Below are 27,928 nucleotides of genomic sequence, written 5' to 3' on the forward strand. Positions count from 1 at the left end.
AGTTTCAGTTTCATTGGAAGATATCTCTGGTGTCGCATAGCAGAAACGATATTTTTGACCTATTTCTGAGTCTATTTTGAGAAATGTAAGAGGCTTAAATTAAGGTTTCTTATATAATATTGCACAACCTTTTGAAAGAATAATCTGCTTTAGCGAATGGAATCCAATTTGCGCTCAGTGTTGTGGGCTTGTGGGGCTTCGACCACAGCCAGATAATTGACACCGAAGTCACAACCGCGGCCGTAATAACCATTATAGACGACAACCGCGCCATGCAAAAACATCAAATTACAACACGTCGCCGCCCAGAATATCCAATCTCCTAAATGCTTTATTATTATTGTTCCGACTATTGTGACTTCCAATAAAAATAACGTAATTCACGGTCCCAATAGCGCGGTCTTATAGGTTTAGTTTAGAAAGTTGGCATCTTGTCCATAGCGGTTATTTCGAGTTCCTTACATAGGTTACCGGGTGCCGGCTGCACAAAAAGAAGGCTCTATTTAACGGGAAACGATTCGGAAAAAAGCGCTCTGAGTCCCAGAGCCAAGAACTGGATTACTGTGGCCAGGCTGAAAAACAAATCTACTACGATTTACGTACCGTAAACTCGTTACGCGATGTGAACGAGGCGAGTTCGTGGATGGGGAGCGATTCAAAGTGTATCTTGTTTTGATTATAGGACGGTCGAGATCGGGTTAAACGGGAGTCGATAGAGATACGTTTAGTGCGTAGACGGGGCGGCGAGAGAGAGGCGAGCTTATACGCTGACTATACAGAGGTTCGCAGGTTCATTCGTAAGAAGTGTCGTTATCACAGTCGCTGTTCGGCAGTCGGGCGGCGTGCTAGTTGCAGGGACTCTCGCTCCCGTTGCGCACTGAATCACTTCGGCATAACTTTTACGAACATCGCGATCGGAAATTTGAGAGCCGGCAGCCATTTCCGATTCGTGACTGATTACGATACCCAGTGGAAAGTGAAACCGAGCGATTGAGACGAGGTAAAACAATTGTGTAAGGACTTTACTTTTGGTGTTAAATTGAGTGACTAAGTGGAACGATCTGTTTGAAAAGTGAAATTATAAACTTATATTGGACTAGTTTCGATATCAACTCAGTTTTGTAATAAAAACTGTGTCTTGACTATTGAAGCCCGATTGTTTTTAACTTCCTTATACGGTAAGTGAGTTTTATTAAGCTTTTGATGTATATTAAGATTGTTATACTGCATAAAAATGTTAATGTTAGAAAATTGGCATAAAAGCGATGAATGCAAATTGCTTTTGGCCAAGATAATATTTTTGGTTTAAAGCAAGGGACCCACTTCAAGTATTCATGAGGAAAAAATTTAAAAATGAAATATCATTAAGTCGGCGCTGTACTCTGTTACGCCATGATTTTTTTAAAACGAAAACAGCTTTATTAGCATTTAGCTTACTTTTAGGGGTGAATATATACATAAATGTATGTAGCAGTATATTAAATTCAACTCTGTTTCTAATATTGGATGATATTGGTATTTTTATAACATTAAAAATATAAGATTATAGCTGTTATTACATTTCAAAACAAATATTATTCCGTTCGAGGTTTATGATGTAATTTTAAAGAAAAAACCGAACTCAATTTTTGCCGTCGCTTAAAGATTATAGTAGAGATAATCGATTACGAATAAAAATACCGATTTCGGTCGATTGCAACACTAGATTGTCATTACAAGTAGAATTTGTTCGGTAATCTATATTTTATTTATATTATATAATGCTGGCCGCCGTCCTATTTTAGGCAATAAATAAAGAGTGTTTTATATACATACAGTCATACTTTTATAAAAAATGTATTATTCTTAAATTTTATTTTTAAATGTTATTCTTGTTTTAAATATATGCAAATTGAAAGATAAAAATTGTAGTGCGTGTTGTGTGTTTTTTCTATATCATCGGTTAAGACTATGAGATGGAGAACTGTCCTGCTTAAAGGGATCCAAAATAATTGTCCCTTATTATGTAAGCTTCCAATTTAGTCGTAAGTTAATGCGTCAGCCATACGAAAAAAAAAACATTTTAAGACGTCCTTTTAAAAGCTATTTATAAAAAATAAAAACTACCTAAAAACGGTCTGCTATGCTCTTTAAATTTGAGTTTTTATTAACCTTTCGATATTTAAAATCAGATTATTTGTCTTATTTCGTAGTGACTATTTCATATTTATTTTTAGTGAGGTAATTCATAATTGGGTTAATTACAAATCTGTTGTAACAAACTTACAGCCAGTGCGTGCTGTCTTTACCATGATAAAGGGCCTTTGTAAAATTATGCTAATCGTTGGATCTGTGGGTTTGTGTTGGCCCCATTCGTCATCAACCAAACTGACTTAATGATAATTAAATCAATTTAACTTTGAATTAGGATTTAGTTGAATAGTAACACAATATTTACTACTATTAATACGTATTAATACATTCGCATTGGAAAGTTTCTAATTGGTTGGATTTTGTCAAACTGGACGTTTTGAGTTACAGCGTCATCGGTTTAATTTTTTAGGATATCTAGTACGAGTACGAGTAACGATGATTATTATTATAAAAACTAGTTATTTAAGAGGTTATCGTCAGGTTTTAGGCATATGAAGTAGTTCTTCTTTGGAGTTAAAGCTTGCTTTGTACCAAATTTAATCAATTTTTTTCATTTGGTTTGGGTGTGCAACAGACAAAGAGACATCACTATCACATTTATAATAGTTGTGTAAATAAATATGTTTGTAGAATTCTCTTTCATATTTTATATTTTGGAAAAGTTTGTTCTCTATTTCTGTGCGCGTATTTATGTGAACCTTGCATATTCAGTGGTGTGGCTTTAGCAATAGGGTTCTGTCCATATGTGAACTAAAAACATCGATTCCAATTTTCACCTTACGCGTAATTGCATAATGAATACTTTATTAAATGAATCTTATCTCTAAGAACATTAATCGTGAAGTTATTAGGATAGACTTATATGGATAGACCAAATCGCACGCAACCAAATTTTGTTAAGTATATTAACGTTTGATAGAAAATATGGATATAAACGATTTAATATTATGTCCATTAATATATATGTCACTTTGAGTTTATGTCTGAGGGCTATCTTTAATAGTTTCCTTTTATTAGGTAATACTTTAACGAAGACTGACAGATAGTCAATATCATTCTTTATTTATTTACATAATAACAGATAACTTATCAATCAATTTATAATATTAATGATTATTATTCATGATCAGTGTTCGTCCAGTGTTCTAAATTTGAACATCGATATTGAACATTTGTCGAAATCAAATATGGAATTGTGTATCTCGATTTCTTTTTTCTCTTAATTTTTTTTATTGGTAACACTAAATAAAGTCGATGAAAACAAAACAAAAAAATAATAATAAAAAGCAGAGATGAAAAAGGTATTGAAGTGTTTTATCTTTGCGTGTTTATATATAGATTGTGATCAAATTTATTTCAGTTTTATTATTTCAAAACGTATTTGTTTCGAATACCCATATTTAAGTCGTATTATTATTTGTCGTAATTTTTCTTTAAGCTTAATAGGCCTAGCATAAGAAGATATGCAGAACAAAATACATAAAGCAATAGTGACAATGCAATATTAAAACAATGTTAACATTTTCATATAAATGTATTGAAATTATATAAAACAATATTGAATCTCGTATTCCACATATCAATACTACGGTCTAATTGTAGCACTGTGTATTTCGTAATGAGGAATTTGTTTTCATGTTAGGCTTCTCTATTTGATATAATCACGTGTCGGTTGCAGATATATCTAAGAAGGTCAACCGTATTTTTTGCTTATTACTTCTTGATTCATATTATTCATTGTATTCAATGATGAGATACAGATTTCAATCTAAGAGTATATAAATTATCTACGCGCGAATGCGAAATGATACGATATCAATTGCTGATTTCATTATAAATGTTAAGGGGAAAGTTATAAATGTGCATTATACATCGCTTGTTATAGAATATGTTTTTTGTATTGTACTTTGAAGAGTGCTTTGTAAAACAATCAAGTAATATCTATTGTTTCTTTATGACCACTGTAGTACCTACAATAATACTTGTCAAGTGTAATTAGTAATTTACTCTATGTACTAAATTAATTTACTTGAAATTTACACAAATAAATATTTCCTATTGTGCTTTACAAACATTTGTAAGCTGTATTCTATAAATACAAATAATAAAAGTATTTAAGTTGCATAGTGATATTATTGCTAAAGTAGTAATCTCTTCCAGACAATAGAACCACGGGCTTGGAACAAAAAAAAAAAATAACATAAACATATATATATGTTTTTGTTATCTGATATGTATTGGGTACTTGTTACAATGTTGATAAAGTATTATTAAAAAAATTGATATTTTTTGTGTTTACTTCATATATTATTTGGGTCATTTTTTGAGTGTCGGTATCAGTAACCGGAGTAAACTGGTAATTTTTTTCGGGAAGCGCATTGCCCTCGTCGCTACCCTGCGGCTCGTTTGAAGAGAGAGACGAAGGCGCGTGAGAGAGACCGGAGAGTGAGAGATTAATGACGGGGGTTGAATGTCTTAAACAAGCCTTTTCTTTCTATGTTCACTTAGCTTATTACTTCCGAATCAAAAACTGACGAGAATTCGTAAGAATCAATCAAAGATAATGATTTAGCACTTCAGTACATTGAATGCTGGAGTCGCGATGACTTTGTTATTAAAGGTGTGGTATAGTGCGGGCAACCACTGAATTCGTTTGCTTTTAATTCTTATCATGTTCGGAAGTAGAGAAAATATAAATAGGTATTTGATTATGTGGCGATATTAATATGTTGACGACCTCAGTGGTCGAGTGGTGTGTACGCTGGTTTTCATGGGTACGCCACTCCGAGGTCCCGGTTTCCCGGTTCCGAGATGACGTAGTAAATGTTCATTAGTTTTCTATGTTGTATTGGGTCTGGGTGTATGTGGTACCGTCGTTACATCTGATTTTCCATAACACAAGTGCTTTAGCTACTTATATTGGGATCAGAGTAATGTTTGTGATGTTGTCCAATATTTATTTATTTATTAACGTGGCGTTTTAAAATAAACTCCAAGATCTTTTTTGAAAGGTTTGTATGCCTTGGGCCGACGGTAGTATATTTAATTTCCTTTCTGCAGTACTTTATCTCCACTAATATTATAAATGCGAAAGTAACTCTGTCTGTCTGTTTCACGCTTTCACGGCCTAACCACTGAACCGAATTTGATAAAATTTGCTATGAAGAACAAGTAATGTATAATTGGTATAATATAAATTTAGTCTGTGCAATGTCATTGTTTTTGAACTGTCAAAAACCTTTTGAAACCACTTGTATTAAACTAACCTACCTCATTTTAGTCATTTGTGAGGTTAGGCGTAGTTTTAAAACGCTGATTTTTTTTTATAAAAAAATACGATACAAAATATTATAACTATGAAGTGTGCTCGTGTTTTCATTATTCATTAATTAATTCATTGAATTAGGGACTTCTATAATCAATCATGTTTGTTGGCAGCGCTGTCAGTGTTCTGCGGGCTATTTTAATGATAAATAATTATTGATCGAACTGTGAATATGGTAATTCAATTACCATTAAACGGTAATGATCTGTGCGGTGTGCAGCGTAAAATTGGAATTTTAAATATGGAACGCTTCCAGAAGGTTCTCAATACTAGGATTATATCGATAAATAATTAGTAAAAAAAATACTTTAAATCAAGCTTATCTACATGATATTTGATGTCTATGCCGTTGAATGTTGAGGAGTTTCTGGGTGTAGAATCAGATCATGCTTATCATAAAAATGCATTGCTATCTTAACTAAACCAAGCTTGCAAGATTTGATCTAAACACAGTAATAAACAAATATTGCATTTTAAATGAAAGTTTCTAAAAATGTGTCTAGGATATAAGATAATTTATATGTAAAAAAAATGACTTCTATGAAATAAGATTTATTAAAGCTTAACTCTTTGAGTACATCGCAAATTCACATTCAAGACAATTGGCAAGTAGAGGGTATGATTAAAAAACTGTACATAGTACTATACATACATAGGATACAAGCTAATTAATCTTTCAGCACCACCTCCGATAGACATCGGTGCTGTAAGAAATATTAGACATTCCTTAATCTTATATCGCCAATGCGCCCTTAACCTTGAAGACCAAGATGTAACACTAGATTACGTAAGTAATGGAACTGCAAACTGAGTACTGCGATTTGGCTGTAGAATATCTGATTAGTGGGCATTATCTGGGTAGGTACGTCTAAGTATATGGGCTTATACAAAATCCAACCAAGTGCAAACACTATTATGAAAGGTATCCTTTAAATATTATAATTATTGCGCAGTTTATGTTCCAAATATTTTTTGAAATTGTGCAAAACAAGGAAGTGTTGAGTTTTAAGTATGTTACAAAATAGCCCTTCACGTTAAAATAATTAACTAACGTAATTAAATAATATGAACATTTAAAAAGTCTATTTAAGTAATCAGAATCGTAACTCATAAATTAAATTCTTTGCGTCGTAATATTTATAACACGTAATTTTAATAATAAATAAAATTAATTCAAAATGCAAATGCAATTTTATTACAATAGGTTTTTATAAATATTTATGTATGTTATAATACGAACATACATTAATCGGGTCAGTTGAGTCAGATGTTAAGACAATGTGTTAAAAAAAACACAATAGTATGACATAATTGATTTACATAAAATGAAATAGTATTGTTTTTTTTTTTGAGAGTTGGAAGGAATACAAAATTTTATTTAAGACTTAAGTTCATAAATTGTATTAATATTGTATATAATTGCTGATGACGGAAAACGAATAACTTCTCACCAGTTATTTTCAGTAGAATCGACATTTCAACCCTATGATAGCTTTCAATTGAAACTAACCCGTGGGATTATACTACAAAAGTGCTCCAAAGAGCCTATTAGAAAACAGCGTATTTTTGAATTTGAAGAACAGTGCTCACGAGTCCACGGCCTAACGATGGGAACCGTAGCCTTCTCAAAATGCATCGAGTTTTCCTCGATGCCATAGGCTAAATCAACATTGTTAATAATATCAATATTATTACAAAGAACGCAAACTTTTCTTTATAAATATTCGGTTTACATAATTAGCCAAATTTTGGATTAAGTAAGATCTTTGAATATATTTTTCGCTTACAAAATTATTGCCATTGCAAAGCGCGTGTGGTATAATAGTTAATGTGTTTTATGAAAGGTATATAACCCTTTTGCAATAAATTTAAATTGTTAAATATATGCAAGTAATTAAAAACGTTTTATTGAGAAACTCTTCACGGTCAGTACATCAAGTTATTACTGAGAGAATAATTTAAGTTACACATAGGTACGTCGTAAATTTAAATAGTAATAAGTTTGAATGTTGAAACTTAATAATTGTTTCGAAGCTAGTTTTTACATTTGAACGATTTTTACCGTCACAAAAAATATTTTTTATAAAAAGGTTCTATATTTTTTGCTAGTCGCATGACATTTTAAAGTAACAAGATCTTAAGGTTGAGTCAAGTCAAAAAAATAAGTTGATAGTTGGTAGATACAAAGAAAATATTAAAAGGATTATATTCTTAAACAATATTTTTTATTTTATGTAACTTTCAAATTTCCACAGAGGTGTCGCTCATACCTTTCGGTGTGCCGTTTGTGTTGATCGAGTTCTGTATTTAGACATGCTTTAACTATTAGGGTATATGTTTTTTACCATGGAGTTTATATATATATTTTCTACTATTCTTTCTTATAACGACATGATTTTTACACAATTTATGAGCTAAAATAGTTATAAGTTCTAACCAAAGAAAATGAAATTAATGACTGTATCCATAAAGTATCGCTTGTGAAAAAAACTGTTTTTCTGGGACACGCTTAGTAGGGGACTAATACTCGAAAAATGCTTTCCACTTTTCTTCGTTATCACTAAATAAGGGCTCTCAGCTTTTGCGGTGGGTTGCTATACCGCTCCTAAAATTTGGCTTTACTTTATTTATCATAGAACAGTGTTTTCTTTTTATTTTAACTAAAAAAATCAATAATCAATTTGCCATATTTTTCAGATAGGTAATTATTAAGTTAGTAATTTACATTTATTAATTATTTTACAAACCAAGCCCAAATTAATTTTTGTAAGTGAATATTTAACTGTAAATACAGATTAGTATCTCAGTGTTGCCAGTGGTATCATTCTGATGGATAAATATTTTATTGTTACAAAAATATATTTAAACGAAGTAAAGGAAAACGCTTGTCATGTGTCAAAACTAACATACATTCGTATTATGCATGCAATATTATTAGTTGTATTTTTTTTATCAACATTTGCACGAGTTCACGGAGCATTTGTCCATTTTTTTTTTACAATGTCGCGTATTCGCATTTTTATCATGGATATACACGTATGTTACAACGTGACGTGCTTAAAATTTTAATCTATATTTTATTTTAGTAACTTAATTATCACTTTAAGAACTGCAGTGTTTTTCTGTAAAAAAACACTTTATATTTTACCCGTGAAATTAACGTAAAACCTACATTCCTAGGTTATTTTTAATGGTTTATTATTCGAAAATCATTTTCCGAGAATCCGATCGTGTTTTACGGTTAGTTTCGACTATGTTCGCACAGAATAGCTCCACTGCTATAAATGATGATGACATCTAAAGTGATTCTCAGATATGTTATGTTGTATAATATTATACATCGGTAAATGTATTTCCGTAATGCAATGACAAATATCGAGGCAAGTTGACCGTTACGAGGCGTGCCTCAATTCGTGTTGTACCGTTACGTGTATTCGCAACAGCTCATCACGTTAATTGACCTTTGCGATTGGTATTAATATTAAATCATAATGTATTGATGGTATAAGATTGAAATCATTCTTATAATTAAAAATGCTGGTTGGAAAATTGTTGCTTTTTTGGATTGACGAGGATGAATGATCTTGATGAGTAAGTGAAATTTAGACAGGCTGGTACTACAACTTAGATGGACTTGGAACAGCTTTGAACTTTTCTTGAACATTACATGGCACTAGTGACATTAATTAGAATTTCAGTTTTAGAAAACGAAACGACGTGGTAGTGCTGTATTAACGAAAGTTTTTTTTAGTTTTTTTTTTTAGTTTTTTTTTAACTCTGAGTGCAATACATGAGGACGATTGAACATAATATAGTATCATTAAAACCTCTTTTAATTTTTTTAATAATTAGCTCTGCAATTTCTATTCGTCTTGTTTATCTGTCTATGTTTCGGTGAAAATTTTTCAATCGGTTTCATTTGAATTCAGCGACAAATATTTTCAATAGCAATAAAGAAAACTATATTTTATATTTATCTTTTCATCAAATATTTCATATAAAGATCCCCACTGCAATTTTATTATATGTATAGATGGAAGTCCAATGGAATTCTCTGGGGTAATGCTGCCCATATCAATGCAATCGTTGTCCTACGGAAGAGGGCTATTTACGGAACTTATAACGCTGGCCATAAAGTTTAATTAAGAAGAAATTTACTGAATTTTCTCGTAATTGTAACACGCTATTAATCCTAGAACAAGTATTCATATTTTATTTCTTTTACTGGAACTACACAGACTATGTAACTCTTACGAAAGAATTAAATATGTAGGTTCCTAGAAAGTAATCAAAAATATTAAATTTTATAAAAATAATAATCAAAACCGTGTTTATTGGTCAATTTAAAAAGATTAACCAATCGATTTTGATGACTAACTTCTCGAATTAAAATTTTATATTTTTTCGATTCCATAAAAAAATATAATTACGTATATTTATTTGTATCGTAAATATAATTTGTTGAAAAAATAAACAAAATTATTTGATTTTATTTTGCCGATATTTAGCATTTCAAATGATGTTAAATGCTTCTCAAATTAAAAGAGATTAAGACTGATTTGATTTGAATGAATAAAACAAGATTCATTAGTGTTTGGTAATAACTTGAATATAACAATGTTATTAATGATTTTTAATATATTATCTTAGATTATATATATATCTAGACAGCGAGTTGAACTACAAAACAACTTAAACAAATGGACCAACTTTAGTATCTTGGTTGCGTGACAACTAAGCTCAACACTCGCCAAACGTCACACTACTTTACAAAGTTGTTTTAGTAAAAGTACGCAGTACGTAGTGTCTATAAATAAATAATCAAAGCACATCATATTAATGAACGAGAGACAGATTACCCTCATATAATGTGAACGATAAAAACTCTTCTGCAATCTTGTTTGGTTACATATTTTATTCATCGAACCACTGTAGGCAATACTAGGTAAATACGGTGTAACCTATTAGATTTGCGACGCATTGAGTGTTTAAAAATCGTATAAACTTCCTTTTCGATTTTAAAAATATAGTAACTCAGTTATATGAGAGGAATTCGTTTAAAGCCGCAGGCACCACCACAGATAACATATTATAATTAACAATTAATTGAGATAAAATCTATTTGTTTGTATTTATCAATTCTCATGTGATTCCCGTTAATATTTTATTTATAATAATTATAATTACATAAGCCGTTGGGACTCATAAATGCTGTTGATGATTTGTTACTTAATGATGCTATTATTATTTATATAAAATTATTATATTCGTATCGATATTTTATTATGTACACTATTAAGTTGATACAGCGATTGGATTTAAAACGTCATTTTGACAATATGCAGACTTTAATATTCATAATGTAAATGTATTTATTCGCATTAATTTTAATATGTCCGTCCAGTCCGTAATAAGCATAGAGGTCAATTATGTTGCAGATGATGTTTACAATTATCATAATCTTGTTGGTTGATGAGATGGCGCCAATAACTTTATTTAAAAAAAGAAGGAGGTTATTAATTTAGATTTATTTTTAATGTTTGTTACCTCCGAACTCTGTCCTTTACGGACTGGTTTCGAAAATTCTGTTTGTGGGGTCATACCTACTTCAATTAAATTTGAAGTCTGTTCACTTTGTGTCACTTTGTTCGTCTGAATCATTGTTACTCGACAACATAGTTTCCTTCCGTCAGCGACTTCCTTTGTAGGTTATGTCAGTATATCATAATAAAAAAAAATATATATATTCACTTAAATTTTGATTAGATTCATCTTTGTTAATATGTAAACGTATTTAGTCAAATGATACATATCCAATTATTGGTTCTTAAAAAAAAAAACAACAGAGTACTTACGACTTAACGCCACCGCAGCAAAAAATAAATAAATCTGCGCCAATTTATGTTTATTTATTTGTTAAATATAAAAATAAATATATAAATAATCTAACCTAACCTAATCTATATTGGCGCCTTCTTTGCTGTGGTGGCGTTAATACGTAAGTATCAAAAAACAGTCTACAAAAGCGCGTCTGTCGCCCAAATCTCTACTTCTGTTAAGGATAAGAATAAACAGCTTATTCCTCCGCGCTGCTCTACTTTGGAAATGTACTTGAATCAGAATATATTCCTATTTGTACAAGTTTCCTACATATTGTATTTTACTAAATCGCGAACGAGATCAATAAAGCCTATAAAAACTCAATATTCTTAGCCCCTCATTCATTTCATTTCAGTTCATTTTCTCGAGTCGGCTGTACAGTTAGTAGTATTTGTTGTATTTTCTATTATAACTCTACAGCACGTACTGATCAGTGTAACGTTATTGCAATTAATCTAAGGTATAATACGGATAGTGTTCACTGACCGTAAAGATTGTTTTCTCTGCGCACGGGCAACCAAGAACTGAGACAGGTGCCACTTTCATCCGGCGCACGAGCGTGCCGTGTCGAATTAAACGAATTATAGCAAAAACGTATTGAATCGCCTGTAGTTTTTCATGTCTAACAAGTTGGTCAAATGACGTATTTCATTTCCATATTGCTACTTTTGTCTTTGTTGCATTACTATTGGTCGTTACACTTTTGTTTTTTTATTTTATAATTAGGAAATCTTTTTACGAATGATTTTTACTTTTTTTTTATTTAAAAACTGGAAACTTGATAGAGATATAAAGCGTATATATTTTTCTTGTTATTTTTATTTATTAGCGTAACCTCATTGCAGTTACAAAACATTTTGAACCGTTATATTATTTTTTAATTACGTTCCGCTAGGCTTGTGCTTATAGGCTGCAATGCCTTCAAAGTGTTTTGACATAAATATTTTTTAATCTCTTTGGAAATTGCAGAACCATTAAAGAGATAATTTCAACAATATCTGATTTTAATTTGTAGCAGAAATCAGGATAACATGAAGAAATACTGGGTGGTAGGGGTATGTGAAAGCACCTGTGGTTAGGTACCTACTACACAATCATCTAATATTCAACCATCAATACTTAGTATTATTGTGTTACGATAATATAAAAAAAAAACAGAAAAGGAATCAAGATTGTGTATATATGTGTATCTGTTGGGTCTTTTATTGTAGTTATATGGTTATCGCTTGCTCAATTGCCAAGAAGGGCTCAATGACAATGAATTGTGTTTACATTCGTTATGTTTTCGTGTATACTGCTGTAACTAACTCTGTATTTAATTGTATGTTTAATTTGATACTTATCTTCTTTACTAGTAACGCATTAAGTTTGATACAATAATTTTATGTGTTTTATTCTGAGATTTTGATCTATTTTTTTTTGGGAAGTTTAATTTCTTTGCGAGCGTTTAGAGTGAATAGTGCTAATTTACTATAGTACTGGAATTATAGTACTGGATTTCGGCTACTACTGATAATAATTATTGACAGAAGTACCTACGCAACTTTTTAATATATGAAATAGGAATCTGTGTCTTTATAAACTAACTACTAGACCAAAGAGGCAGTCATAACCGAGCATTATTCGAGAAATAGTTTAGGTACGTAAAGCAGGTACACTTAATATTATATCTCTACATAATCAATATTTATATGTCTAATGGAAATTTGAGAACACCGTGTTGCCACATGTTAAAATACGAAATAAAAAAAAAAACTTTTGCTATTTGTTCTATTTGGTGAGTTGCACGCACGTTAACATATTCTTAATTACAAGGAAATGATCAATACAAATTTTATAATAAAATAAAACCAAAGACGATGAGATAATCGATACAGTAGGTATTATTTCCGACCTTGACGTTCACTTGCTGAATCAGTTTCGAACTCACGATTCTTCGAGACCCCTGTTGGTTAATAAAGCGATAATGGGTTTTGTAAGCACGAATTTTGAGAGACATGAGAATATTTCGTACAATACAATAATCAAAAACATTTAATTCCTATTTGTTTTCGTTTGGACAGAAACAAAGCTTGAGAATAAAATCAACGAACGAAACCTTTTGCGATTAATACTTTAAAGTAGTTGTACAACTGGTATTTAAAGAATTTGTTTTAATTGATATTTGTGTGATTATATAATAGATTTTTCATACAAAAAATAAAGAAAATTGAACAACGTAATATTGAATATTATTTGCTTTCGAGAGATTCGAGATGGCCAGTTGTTAGAACACGTGTGACTTAACCGATGATAGAGGGTTCAATCCCAGGTGAGCACCACTGAATTTTCATATGCTTAATTTGTGCTTACTGTGTATGGAAATGTGCATGTCTCTAATTTTAATGAAATTCTGCCGCACTAATATTCACCTACCCATATTGGAGGAATGAGTTCCAAACCTTCTTTTCAAAGGGATTTTGCCCAGCAGTGGGACATTTACAGGCTGTTTACTTTATAGCCTTTTAGAGAAACATTAAACCCTATTCATTTAATTATTGCTCTCTTTCTATCAACATTGATTTGACATCCGAAAGAAGAAGACGCAGCATAGTTTAACTAAATAACCCCTAAAAATAATTAAGGCCGTCAGAGTTAAATGGATATGGAGTTTAAGGATGACTCAATAAAGTCGATTGCAGCCTCATTGTAGATTGTAACCTTTGCGATGGTGGAAATGAATAGAACTATGAATTCTGACTCAGCAATTGAAGATAAATCTTATTGTTGTTAAGGCTTTCTTAACTAATTGATACATTTGATTTGATTTTTACCGGGTTTTTTATTCGCATGTACATTCTGAGCCAGCAATATTTTCTCGTTTAATTGACGCAATAAGCTTGTAAAGTTATGATTGTAAATTATGAGGACTTAAATTTTTCTATGTTTTTTAATATTTCTATTTTGAAAACTGTTACATTCTAATCTCGGTAAGGTAATTGTATACACATTGATGAAATCACCTTTTAAATTAAAGGTTCACTATAAAATTTTAAAAATTAATAAGAAAAGTTTATTTTAAAATTCATATTTTATTAATTCGCATGTGACGTTGGCAAAATCATCTGTGCCCTTTCGACAAAAATAAAAGCCATATTTTTTTACATAATTTCAATATAATGTAGATAGTAAAACAGTGGATTTAGTATAATTAACTGTCATGAATGATTTAATAATGGTATGTTCAACTTATGCATAATATTTCTTATTTATTTTTCCGACTGTACCATCGGTCTAGTGGCTAGCTGACAAGGCTCGACCAATAAAAAGTTAACGAGTTTTCAGTCAAGAAACTCAATGGTAAAGTTTGAAAGTTAGTATTAACCCTTCCGTCCGTCGAAAAGTACATAAAGCCGTTCCTCCGTCAGTTTTTGTCGGATTGCCGTCCCGTCATATTATTAGAGTAAGGGAATAGCGAGTGTAATTGCGCTTGCGCAAACACTTGAGCTCTATAAAATCACTTGCACAGTTGGCTTAACTATGACGTCGAGAATGGGCGCGGTGACCGAAACCAGTAAAGAAGAAACCATCATACATACACACTATCAATTTTTACTCTACTTATTTTAGTTGTATGTCAAATATCAACATCTATGTTTTCAAGACACGAGGAATAAATGCATGGAATTTTGATACTAAAATAAGCTAAATTTGTTTTATATTTGTACTAGTTGAAACTGTGGCTCTACCCGTGCGAAATTTATTAAAAATTACCTATAGCGCTTTACCAACTTGATGGGTGAATTAAAACAGTAACCTATGCCCTTGACCGGGATTCAAACTATCTCCATTTTAAATTTCATCTAAATCGTTGCAGCGGTTTAAGCGTGAAGACAGACAGAGTTACTTTCTCGTTTATAATATAAGTATTGCTTTACGGTTATTACTAGTAATACAGTTGCCACTTATGTATATACATATACATAACATATCTTTTGCATGACGCTTAATATTAAGGTTTTAATTTTCAGTCTTGTTCGTTTAGATAATAATAATAATTATTTAGGGATCATTCATAATACGCTCAGATATACCATTCAGCGTACGTTATAAACGCTACTTTCTAAATCGACAAGTGAATGAATTTAGATACTTTGTAATGTGAAAGCGAATTAGTGAGGATCGATCGAAGTGTTAAATGATGAATCTAAATTTCCTTTTTTATAATGAGTATTAATTTAATACGACTCTGTTACGAGATAATTTATATGAAAGCCGATATATCGCATGGAAGAGAATCCGTGTATCTTACTCAATCGGGTTCAATCCGGCTTTCAAAGAAAGAAAGAATAATTTATTTATGACACGGCGCAATTATAAAAAGTATATATATATAAAAAAGGTATATACTACTTAATCTATAAAAAATACAACAAAAAAGGAAGGAAAATATAAAAAATGAGATTTGGTAAGCAGTAATAGTAATCGTGGCCTAAATAGGTGTACCATTCAACTTCCAAGTTGGGTTCTTAAAACCCAACGCTGATTTTCAATGGTACCCTAAAGATCATTGAGTTTTCATTACTGTTGAAAAAAAACATTTTTAGAAAACCTGTATGTTTTGAATAAAAAGCTCTAGCGTTTGTACGACCATATATCCATCAATTCGCTTTGTGGAATAACCTTCTTAAGAGAAGCCGTTAGAGAGCGGTGGTCCATTTACAGGCCGATATTTTTTTAAATATCCTTTTAAATCCAAATATAAGTAGGTCAAGTTTCATAATTCGTTAAAATTATAACCGTTTAAACATCTATGATTTCTCAAACATCGATATGGAATTAGATCCACTGAATTGAATTTGATAATATTGGTTTAAAGCTAATTTAAATCAACGAACCAAGGAAAAAAATAAGCTATTTTTGTATACCGAAAATCTACCGATTCCCCTTAACACGGGCAAAGTCGCGGGTCACTTTCGAAGTCTCTTTTTATTTTTACTGCGAAAACGAACTGATTTTAGAAGGTTCTTGATGGCAATTGGTCCTCTAGCCAAATATATTACAATTGTTACGAGAATATGTCACTTTATACATTGCTAATGAGTTGCTGTTGTCGGTTCTAATTATGTTATATCCCTCGAGTCTCTGCAATGGTATTCTGGGCTTAGTTAAACGCATCCGTCTCGAAATATTTGTTTTATTTTAATTATATTTACAGAGTTTGTTTGGCAAATGCATTTACCGTTACTATATTTTATATAATCTATGATAATGTTAAAGATTGTAGTTTTTGTTTGAGCTCGAATCTCAGGATCTTTTAGGTCACATTAAATGTATTATTGAGTCAGACAATCAGTAAATTAAAAAAGTTAATAGATATAGATTAGATATTTATCAGGAGATATTTATCGGAGATGGATGGAACACGTGCATCTTAATTGATGATTGCAGGTTCAAATCCAGGCAAACACCACTTAAATTCCACGTGGTTAATTTGTGTTTATAATTGATGTCTTTGAATTAGAATTTTCGTGGAATTAGATCCAAGCCTTCGTCACAGAGGGAGAGGAGGCTTTAGCCCAGCAGAGACACATTTATTTGCTGTTACTTTTAGTTTTATAGATTGCGTAACATAACCTAATTCACGTTCAATTTCGAATAAATTGGATCGAATATGGTTTGGTAATTATGAAATTGAACTAGATTATTAAACATTATGATTTATAATAAAATTATTACGTCCGTTGATATAAAGTTACGGAAATAGTGTTACATAAATACTCCATACCTAGTTCGTCTAAATTGATCGGTTCATAAGTAGATAGGAAATAAAGTGACCGACGAGATAACGATGTTTAACGATTCGGTTTCTACGATGACTTTCACCACTCACTAGCCTCTATGATATCGCTTAAGATCAAACAAATGTAAGGGCAAAGGAAGTGTCTTTAATTTTTTACGTTCTTTTAAATATTTATTTTTAAACAACCAGAAAAACAAATAGAGATGGGCCAGTGGTTAGAACGTGTGCATCTTAACCGATGATTGCGGGTTCAAGACCAGGCAAGCACCACTGAGTTTTCATTTGCTTAATTCACCTTGTGGAAAACATAGCGAGGAAACCTGCATGTGTCTAATTTCAACGAAATTCTGCCACACGTATATCCATCAACCCGCATTGGAGCAGCGTGGTGGAATATGCTCCAAGCCTTCTTCTCAAAGGGAGAGGAATCCTTAGCCCAGCAGTGGGAAATTTACAGGCTTAAATTAAAATATTGTGTTTATTTTATTCATATGCTTAATAATTATACCATGTATTATACAAATAATTTAATAATTATGTTCAATTTAAATTTATAATATCGTTAATTAATCATATTTACACAAAACTGTGTAATATTTCATCACTAATGAACTAGGCAAGTCAAATTACGTCGAAACAAATATTGTACTTAGTATTAAAAATTGTACTTCGTACGTCTTTTTTTTTTAAGGTATAAAGTATATGTTGTATTCATGCGATATCAGTAAGAGATGTAACTGTTACTGGTGTCCCTCCAGCAAGCCAATTAATTTTGTTAAATGACAGATTACTCTAATATATTTTGTATTTTTTTAGTTACTTATGAAATCAATTCCATTAAAACATAGCTTATATTTTTTCTTTAAAGTATATATTTTTTATGTTTTCTTTTATTAATATTCTGTAACATTTAGACAGTGTTAGTCTGACGAAGTTTAAGCACAAACTAAATACTTAAGCAAATTATTGATGCTATGATTTTAACACTAGATTCTGATGAATTCGTGAGCGCTAATGGAATTTCCGCATCGGAAGTCAGAACATTGCACGTGCATGTCGGGACCGGATCAAGGTATCCCTGTTGTTACGATGCTGGTGGAAATTAAATGCTGTATACATATTATAATAATATTCAGTCACAATAATAAGTTTTTACACTGACTGACTGAGATAAGCTGTTTCAGATAAAGTTATTATACAAATACGCATGTGATAAAGTCGTGTGACATTAAATGGATTACTTGAATATCAAGACCAAATAATTATTTCTCGACAAGTTTTCAGGACTAGCGTTCCTTTTGTCATGGAGTAGATGCATCGAAATCAGGGTATTGAAAAAAAACAGTTATTATATTTACTATTTAATATACTAAACATTACAGTTTATTCGGTAGTACATAAAAATTAGTTCATACAATTTATCCTAATAAGTCGTGACATCCCCTGCTGTTATATAAAATATATTTAACTATTTTTTGGTGCGACTGGTTTAATTTCAATAGTGTTTATTTATTGTTGTTAGTGCTAATGAAGTTTTGAACTCTAAGACTTTTTTCTAACCAAAATATTAGAAAATAAAATCCTCTTTTCAGTGAAATATATTCTAATTTCCAATTGGAACCTTTATGTTTTCTATATTAAGATATACATCGATAGTCAGTCAGGATGCTTTTTATTACAATTATAGGAAGATCTGCCATTAGGATTTCCATGTAAAGGTTCTATCTAGCAATATAGCTCAAATATTACTTAGTTATATATTTTTGTTTCTACAATTTAACAGTACTTAAGAAAAACAATGATCTCGGCAAAGGCTATGTGATTTCAATCTATTCGACCGCTCAAACTGTTCTGTCTCCCAATTCCAATATCGAGTCATCATCAAGCCGTTAATCAATTCCTCTCTCAACAATACCACCATTTGATGCTTCTGTACTGATGCCAGTCAATCATTTCCCGATTACAATCAGCTGATTTCATACAAGATACTTGACGTTTCTTTGCAACTAATACCGTTAAGCTAATAATACCAAATGAAGGTAATATGTAAAGTAATTGTATAATATAAATGTATAATTGTTTATAAATATGTATTTTTTTGTTCGTGTATTGCTTTTATGTACGATTCAACAGTCTCTTAGAATTGAGCACTCTGTATGCTACCCCAACCCTTATATTAATCGGATTAATTCCTAAAGGCACCTCACGCCTGAGAGGATTAGGGCGTGTATTTAAATCATTTTTGCATGTGGCATTTTGACGTTGAACCCCTAAAGTTACCTTTCACAGAGGATGTAATTGGACTCCTACATTTTGCTATAAAATGGCTAATGAATATTTATTCACGTAATCTAAGCCGCATTTAATATAAAAATTCATCATCAAAGTGACGTTTCGGAATAATTCAGAGTTAATCAGAGTATGTCTCTTGATCGTTTTTTAAGGTGGAATGAAACAAAAACAATAAACGTTAATAAATTGCATTTAAACGAGACAATTGGTAAAATCCTTTTTGGTATCGGTTGATTATGTAAATGCGAGATTGTTTCCAATCTGAACATATCGTAGGGAGCTCAAATAAAGATATCTCCATTCAGTCGGAATCAGTGCTCAGTGCTCTTGGTTTGCTTGATTTTAATCAAAAGTTTCGATTGGACTGCCAACCACTCGGGCGAGTGCAATCGAAGCGTATGTTCCCCTCCCATAGCCTAGGAGGATAGGGTTTAATGGCTACAACCGAAATCTCTGTTTGCAGTCTAATACCTATTTGTTCTCTCATAATTGTGAAAAGTTTCCACAGAGTGTGACGTGCTGGAATCACTGAATTCATTTGTTTTCGGATGTGAAATTGTTACTTGTTAAAAGGGCATACATTTAAAGTATGTCAATAGCCTGTCAAGTCGTAATATTAGTAATGAACGACCAACATAAATGTGTAGCATAATTCATATTATGTCTGATGTGTTAAGATATGGTAGTCAATGTCAATACTATTGGTAAGGAATACCATACCAATACCGTCTCTAATCACTAGATTAGAGAAATCAATCTATCGTTTAAAAGAATCGAAGTGTACGTGTACTAAGAACGTCTTTTATAGATATATATACAGATCTGATAGACGTTGATATTATGCCAAATAAATGTTATGCTGATAGTCAATGTAAAAAGTATCTCATTAATCAGATGAGCGATTTTTAAACGCCAAATTTTTGGTTATTACGCGTTGATATCATCAAAATATGCTCTCAAGATGATGCAATATAAAACTAAGTGTACAACCATACACATTCATTTCTTAAAATATAATTTAAAACATGGGAACCTCGCAAGGATATTTATTAACTTCTAAAAATCTAATGTTTTCGTTCCATTACAATAACAAACGCGGCTTGTATTGTGAATGAGACCGAGCGTTGTAATGAAAAGTGAAGGTAAATCTCCTCGGATCCATGGTTAAGTGAAATAAAAATATAAATTGCTCTCAAAGTGGGATAGCCGCTCAAATTAAGCACCTGAATAAATTGTGTGATAATCTGTAGCCGTCTTATAATGCTTTATTTTAGGGAGCCGCTGGCGACGAAGGCGTGCGGAGAAGAATAAACGAATAAGATAATGATTACTCTCATTTCATTTACTTCGCTTGATCCTAGTAATTGAGAAAATTGGGTCGCATCTGAGATAAGACTATTCAGTTTTGGGGTTCTCTCAATAAGTACCTTTAAACGCGTTTATTGCTTTTACCACCTGAGGGTGTGAAATAGACCGTGACCAGCAAACATAAGGTGCAGATATTGGTTACTGAAGCTAAATTAGTGTTGAAGCAAACTTTCTAATTGCTATAACAGTTCCAATGTCAATGTCGCCTTCGTTATACGTGTTAATATTAGTCGAGAAGTTATTGTTAGTTTTTATTTTATTAAACGCTTCAACTGGGTTTAACTTATATTGAATACATTAAAAATATTCCTTGCTATCTAATTACTTAAGGATATAATATTTCGTTCGAATAAAAAAAAAATGGATGATCAAAATAACTAATTGGTTTTATTACTGAGAGATAACTGAGAGTTTGCGTTAAAATCTTGTGTTTTTGGAGCCGACGGTGGTTTTAATTTATTTCTTTCTCCGTTGCTATCATAATGGACAAAACATTAGCTCGGCCTACTTCGGGTGAAAGCTTTTAGGGTTTTTTTGACTCATCTTTGTTAATATTCCCTAGTAAGTGCATCGTTCGTTATTTGTGTCGAAAATAAATTACTAAATTTTATTAAAATATATTTCTGTTTATTTATTTTGGAATAAATGTTATTTGTTATAATTATAATTTAACATTTTTTAGATGTGAATTGAACTCTCAATTAGGCGCTAAAATTGTAAACCAAAGGGTTCTCGAAACATTTTAATACAATTTCAAATGAATTTTGTGGTTATTTGATTTGAAACCGCAACATTTCTATCGGAATTAAACGTTATAAGCAATTTATAAGTTACTTTTATTTATATTTTTATTATTAACTTTTTACAAACAAACAAACTTATTTAATATGTCAACGAAATCAATTAATAATACTAAAATAGATAAATGTTTTCATTAAAACTCACACAGTATTTTTCGTCACGTCATGTGTTTCGTATATGTTTAGTAAACTCAAGATTCTCGTAAACCATTAAATGTAAATTGTTGTAACAGATGTAATTTAAATTCAAGAAACATACAACATTGTGACGTATCAATAATATTAGTAACAAAGTTATTTAAAAGTATTAAGAAAGTTGAAGAGTAACGAATGTCATCTCAATTTAATTTAAATACAAAGTACCGGAACGAGTGACAGCAGACAATGACATAAATTTAATTAAATTATTATTTGCATCACTTCATCGGTAAAGGAAATTATTATCGCAAAAGGGTAAAATGAATTGAGTTATAAATTATTGTTCAACGAAGAACTGTTATTTTATATTATAAAGTATGTTATTTTCGTACTTATTATTTAAGACAGTGAAAAGTATTTACACATGTTTTTAATTGTAATAATATTTTTGTAAGTTTGTTCTGTTCTGTTAAAATCAAAAACATTTTGATCACTGGTCACATAGACGTTGTGACGTCACGATCGCCGTGTAATGTTGTTACCGTCTGTCAACCGGGCGCGTCCATTAAAAGCGCGGCAACGATTTTGCAGGAATATATGGGTTGAAGGTTGATATAAGCGTGTTTACACGAACACGACCGAAATAGGGAGCACACGATGAATGGTATTTGACCACTAACATCATAAAGGTTTGAACATTACCGCAATATGTCTAAACTCGACTAAAGTGACGCTAATGTGGTGATTTCAGTATTAGAAAAAGATAAAATCGTTTCTTAGTTAAATAAGGATTTAAAGGCTCTATATGGCCGTCTGGCGATGAATATGATGATGATTTTAATTCAATTCTGACTCCTCGTGCTATAGTTGGTTACACTTGTAATCCGAACCTCTTATGAAGATGCTCTCGAATGCGAACAACAATAGGGATAATCGAAATTTAATGTTATTATTATTATATAATATCTTGAACCTGATGCTTTGATTAAACTGCCCAATAGTCGTTAAAAGAAAACCATACCTTTTTACTTTTTCACAGGCGAAGCAGATTTCCAAATATGCTGCTTATAGACTGACACAAATTTAAAATTAATTAAAACACACATTTTTTCATACTCAAATAAATGCAAAAATAGTTAATGCGGAAAACAAATCCTTCGGAAATTTTTCATCTTCCTAGAAATACGCAACAGTTTCTTTCACAAGCCCGCATTCAAGTAGCGTAGTTGAATAAGTCAAACCTTCTCTTCAACAGGTTAGAAGCCATTAACCCATCATTGGGATATTTACAGGTTAGTAATTCGTTACTTATTTTGTTGCAAAAGAAATCATTTAATAATTAAAATCTAAAAACTGCAATAGGTTTTATTCAAATCATTACCATTAACAGCTTGTAAATTTCTCACTGCTGGGCTAAGACCTCCCTCAACATTCCACCAACCCGCATTGAAGCAAAATGGAGGAATATGCTCCAAAACCTTCTCCTCAAAGGGAGAGGAGGCCTTAATCAAATCATTTCTCCTTTATTGTGCACTACTATACCTGCATAATGTCCATAATACGATCCATATGACCACTAAACGGGTTCGATCAACCTTGTGAAGTGAAAGTTCGATAACAGTGAAACCTTCAAAAATGCAGCCGAACCACTTTTCTAATAACGAGATGCATAACCATATGTGACATTCGAGTTTAACCCGCCGGACACAACATATGATTATAATCTATTAGGACTACGCCGTGTATGTTAATGTGGACCGCTTTCACGCCGTCCGTCTTGTGCGGCATAGCAGGGGGTTATTTTCCAACAGCTTTACGTAAAAGGTTAAAAACTGTACGAGACTATACGCGTTTTTTTTTTGTTCCCGTTTTAATATTCGTTGTATGTGCTATGAGTATTATTACGTATGTATTTTGAATCCGAGATGGACTTGTTAGGACACGTGAATTTTAATTGAATTGAAGAATGCGGGTTCGACCCCGGCAAGCCTCATTTAATTTTCATGTGCTTAATTTGTGTTTATAATTGTTATTATAACTAGCGACCCGCCCCGGCTTACGCTTTAGGAGTGCATTGCTGATATTAAATATACTACAGAATGTCTTACAACGTTCACAGCTTTTTTGTCATCAGACAATGTCCCTGCAAATGCAAATGTAAATCTGTAATATCTTCGAAAAATTACATGCTGTAAAGGGCCATATTTATCTGTATTAAATGCACAATGTATTTAAGGTTATACTTAATTGGATAAGGACTAATGGTGTATTGCTTTAAATCGCTTCGAAAATAAGCCATTATTTCTCGTAAAAAGTAAAGTATAAAAATGGCTATTGTGGCTTATCCCTAAGAGGTAGACATATACCATTGGGTATTTTTTTTAAGACCTTTATAAGGTATACAAATACTGTGGTACATTATTTTAATTTACGTAGGGTTCAGCCAGCGTTTGCAATGTAAGCGCAAAAAAATGTGTTATTTACGACATCACTTTAGAAACCTCTAAAACTATCAGTGTTTCTCGTATGAAACTTCCTCTTGAATCATACATCTATTAAAAAATCGTATCAAAATCTGTTGTGTAATTTTAAAGACGACCACTTTATTTTATACAATATAATAATAATCATGATTCATCCTTAGTGGTGACGGAAAATATCGTAAAGAAATCTGCATGTGTCGGATAATTTGCCACATGAGTTTCCTATATATATCCTCCAAACCATCCTCTTAAAAGTAGAGTTAATAGTTCAAATTTCAGGCTAGGAATTTGTTCAAAGTAGCTAACTACTCTGCAAATTCTATACAGTTACAAGAGTAGAAATAGAAAATACTTGGTTAAATTCTCATATGAGCAGAATTCTCTTGAGGAATAAGTAATTGGATAAGTTTATGCAAGATGAGTCGACGCATGAGCAAAAAGTCCCTCAGAGGCAATGTTATCACATATTCTCGTAATATATTCGCAATAATTTTACGTCCCTACCTCAGGCGAGCTGTAAAGCACGGGTGACAGTTTTACTGGTAGTATGCGCAAGAAATAAAACTCGCTTGAATCCGCGGATGTTCCACGCCTTAACGCTTCGTTTTTAATACCCGTTTTATGATTGTTCCGAGAAAAAGATTTTGTGAAAATACCTTGCCTTGAGCCCCGGTAAAACTGTATTTATAGGCAATGATTTTTTATCATGACATATATTATTGTACTGAACGAAAATGCGAACTAAGTATGGAATTATGTATTTATTATAATTGTGTGGTATGTAATATGAATAGCAATTGCGTTGAAGTATAACGATCACACACAGAATATTAATTTATTTATATATTGTATCAAAAATATAAATGGGGAAATAACTTTCCCTTTAATTGTAATCCCTCGTTTTGTTTGAAAGATATGGAGAGAGGAAAAGACTTTGAAAAGTGTCCACACAGGTCCACACTTTATTCGCTTATATAGTCTGATGGGACAGCATTCTAATACGACTGGGATGAGGAAGAGTAGGGCCAGGCTTTACGTTCCGTGGCAGAGAAGTGCAAATACAACAATCTATCCAAATAACAAAAAAAAAACTGATTGGCCGGATTTAAGTTTCGAACATAAGACTAGGATAGTTATATAAGTTAGCTAAAAGACTGCTAGAATGAAGCTGTATGTAATACTCACAGTTTCATTCTGTAGCTCTGAACTCTGAAACTGTGAGTACACTAATGTAAACTCACAGATCAATATTATTTTACTCCTATACTTATATTATAAAGTAACTCTGCCTTTCTGTCTTTCACGGCCAAACCACTAAACCGAATTCGATAAAATTATGAAGGTATGAAGGAAGCTCGAACCTCAAGGAAGAACATTGGCTTTTATACACCTGTAAATTGACGGCAACCCGTAAAAAGCGAACGAAATCGCGGTTGACAGCTAATCCCTTATATAACATCAGAATAGTTTTTAAATATACCCATCTGACTCATAAAATATCTTAATGGAAAGTATAATATTAAAGTTATTAAAATTTACTTCACTAAGTGGTCTTTAAATATAAAACGCACATTTCACCGAAAACCTCTTAAGTACTTTATAAAAATAAACATGTAAAATTTTTAAGTACCGACATCAAGAAAGTTTGCAAGCGCAGCCATTAAGACGAGATGGTTAGTTATATTGCTTGCAGTAAATTTATATCATGGCACACATATTGCACCGTACAGCCTACTCCAATCATGACAGGGGCTGAGAAAAATTAGCGACTTTGACATTGAATTGAAATAATATTATTGATCGAGATGTTATCGTTATCAGAACATTATAATTTTTTAAGAAGAATTTGATTGTTATATTGTAAATAAATATGTATATATCAATGAAAAACTGTTTGTAGTGCAGCGTTTAGTAGAACTATTAGATAATCAGATGGTATCTGATGTTTGTTTATCTTTTCAGTTTCTATTGGAATAGACTTTAGTTATAAAGAGTGTAGTTAAGACGCCTGACGTAACTTAATATGGCAGAATTATTCGTGTCCTATCCATTTTAGCAATATATTCCCTTGTAATTGTTCTTAAAAGCAACCCCTTCTATTATTCGATGAAGTGTTAAGGGATGTAATTTATAGGGTAAGTCGGGGCCACTTGATTGTACGCAATAACTGGTGATAATGTTTGTTTAATTGCTCTTTCGTACCCGAAAATGGGTAGTAAAATTAGTTTTATAACTACATTTTAGTACTAGTTTTTCACGATGAAGATAATATTAATTACTTTAATACAAAGAAAACAGTTCTTAAACTACATTCTGGCGACATCAAGGTCTTTATCTAATATATATTATTACGTTTTATTATAAAATCATCCTTTTTGATATCTATATATACGTAGGCAGTACGAACAGACTGGTCGGTCGACTAGTGGCTTGCTTATACGTTGGCAGATCATAGAGTATAAGCCTTACCTCAGCGAAAGGCCATCCATGCTGTTACTTTATAAACAAAATTCTTCCACATGTACTTAATATATATAATTTGTATATTATGTGTGCAGTGGATCAGCGTGGCGAAACGAACTCATAATCTTCGCGGAGAACATTGGTACAAAAACGGGGTTTTTATTACATTACTTTTTACTAAAGATTAGGTACTAAGCATCGTGTTGAAGCACGTGCCGTATTTAGAAGAATCCTTTTACGACATTTAGGGCAACATCTTTAATTTGTATTAATGTTGAAATATAAAGCGTTATGAAAGTAACCCACTCTCTTTCAGCTAAATGTAAAATTTATAGGAATTAAAGCAAAAGTAACAACTGATAAAACTCTTGCCCTATATTAATCCCCACCGGGCCCAGTTCATCCCCAACTTAGTCCCATAAAAGTTAAAGAGCACATTACGGCAAGTAATAACCGAACGGACCCCTAAATTGGACAGGCCGGCTCGTGTGATCCGATCTATTTGTTTCGTACCCTTTTTAATGACACCATTTATTACCTAATTATAATATTGTCATTTAATTTTATTAATTTAAAGTACACATGTGTCAAGAGCTAATAAAAGTAATAGATTTTGTTAAATATTTTGATTACGTTTTGTTTATGTTTACAGCAGATTGCATTGCTATGTTGGTGTCGAAATCAACCGGTTGCGGTAAGTCTTGGTTGCGAGACCTCTATTATCTAATCCAACCGTGCCCTGCTAAAGAGCAATAACCTCGCTAACATTAAAATGCTTTGTGCAGGTTGCGAGCCTACGTTTCTTAATAAACTAACAAAGGTGTCAATTTCACTTAAGTTTATAGCCCATTTAACGGCTCCGCTTAAAGGACAATACTGCGTCTATTATTCGGTTCAGTCGTTGTTCACCCAGATCTGATGTTGTTCAATTATTTTTATAAAAATTTCTACAAAATTAAAGGTATGGTGATATTATTTTTTATTTAGATGGTGAAAAAATTTTTTACTCATTTTGGGATTCTAATTAACATTTCAAACGTCCAATATTATAATTAAAAAAATAAATTAGTAAGTATTCGGAAAGATCCTTTTGTCAAAATATTTTCATTATTATGTTACATACACATGTACATTAAACATAACATTAAATTTTATGTAATTAAAATTACGTTACAGAAGAAGAAGAGTATGTTAGTAATAGTCGAACATAACTTTGACTATAAATTCAGCCACAATAAACCTTTTCCGTAATTCAGAAATTCCA

The 27,928-nt window shown here is 31.7% G+C and overlaps 1 protein-coding gene across 1 annotated transcript in view; it reads left to right on the forward strand.

The window, feature by feature from the left end:
• Positions 1-263: 263 nt before the first annotated feature.
• The window catches only part of LOC125065608, a 187,273-nt gene continuing 159,608 nt past the window's right edge, over positions 264-27,928 (forward strand). Inside the window, exon 1 of the mRNA XM_047673324.1 lies at positions 264-1,178. The gene's annotated coding sequence lies outside the window, so the exon portion shown is untranslated. The remainder of the gene's footprint in view (positions 1,179-27,928) is intronic.

Source organism: Vanessa atalanta, chromosome 8 (genome assembly GCF_905147765.1).
Source record: "Vanessa atalanta chromosome 8, ilVanAtal1.2, whole genome shotgun sequence".
Classification (NCBI taxonomy): domain Eukaryota; kingdom Metazoa; phylum Arthropoda; class Insecta; order Lepidoptera; family Nymphalidae; genus Vanessa; species Vanessa atalanta.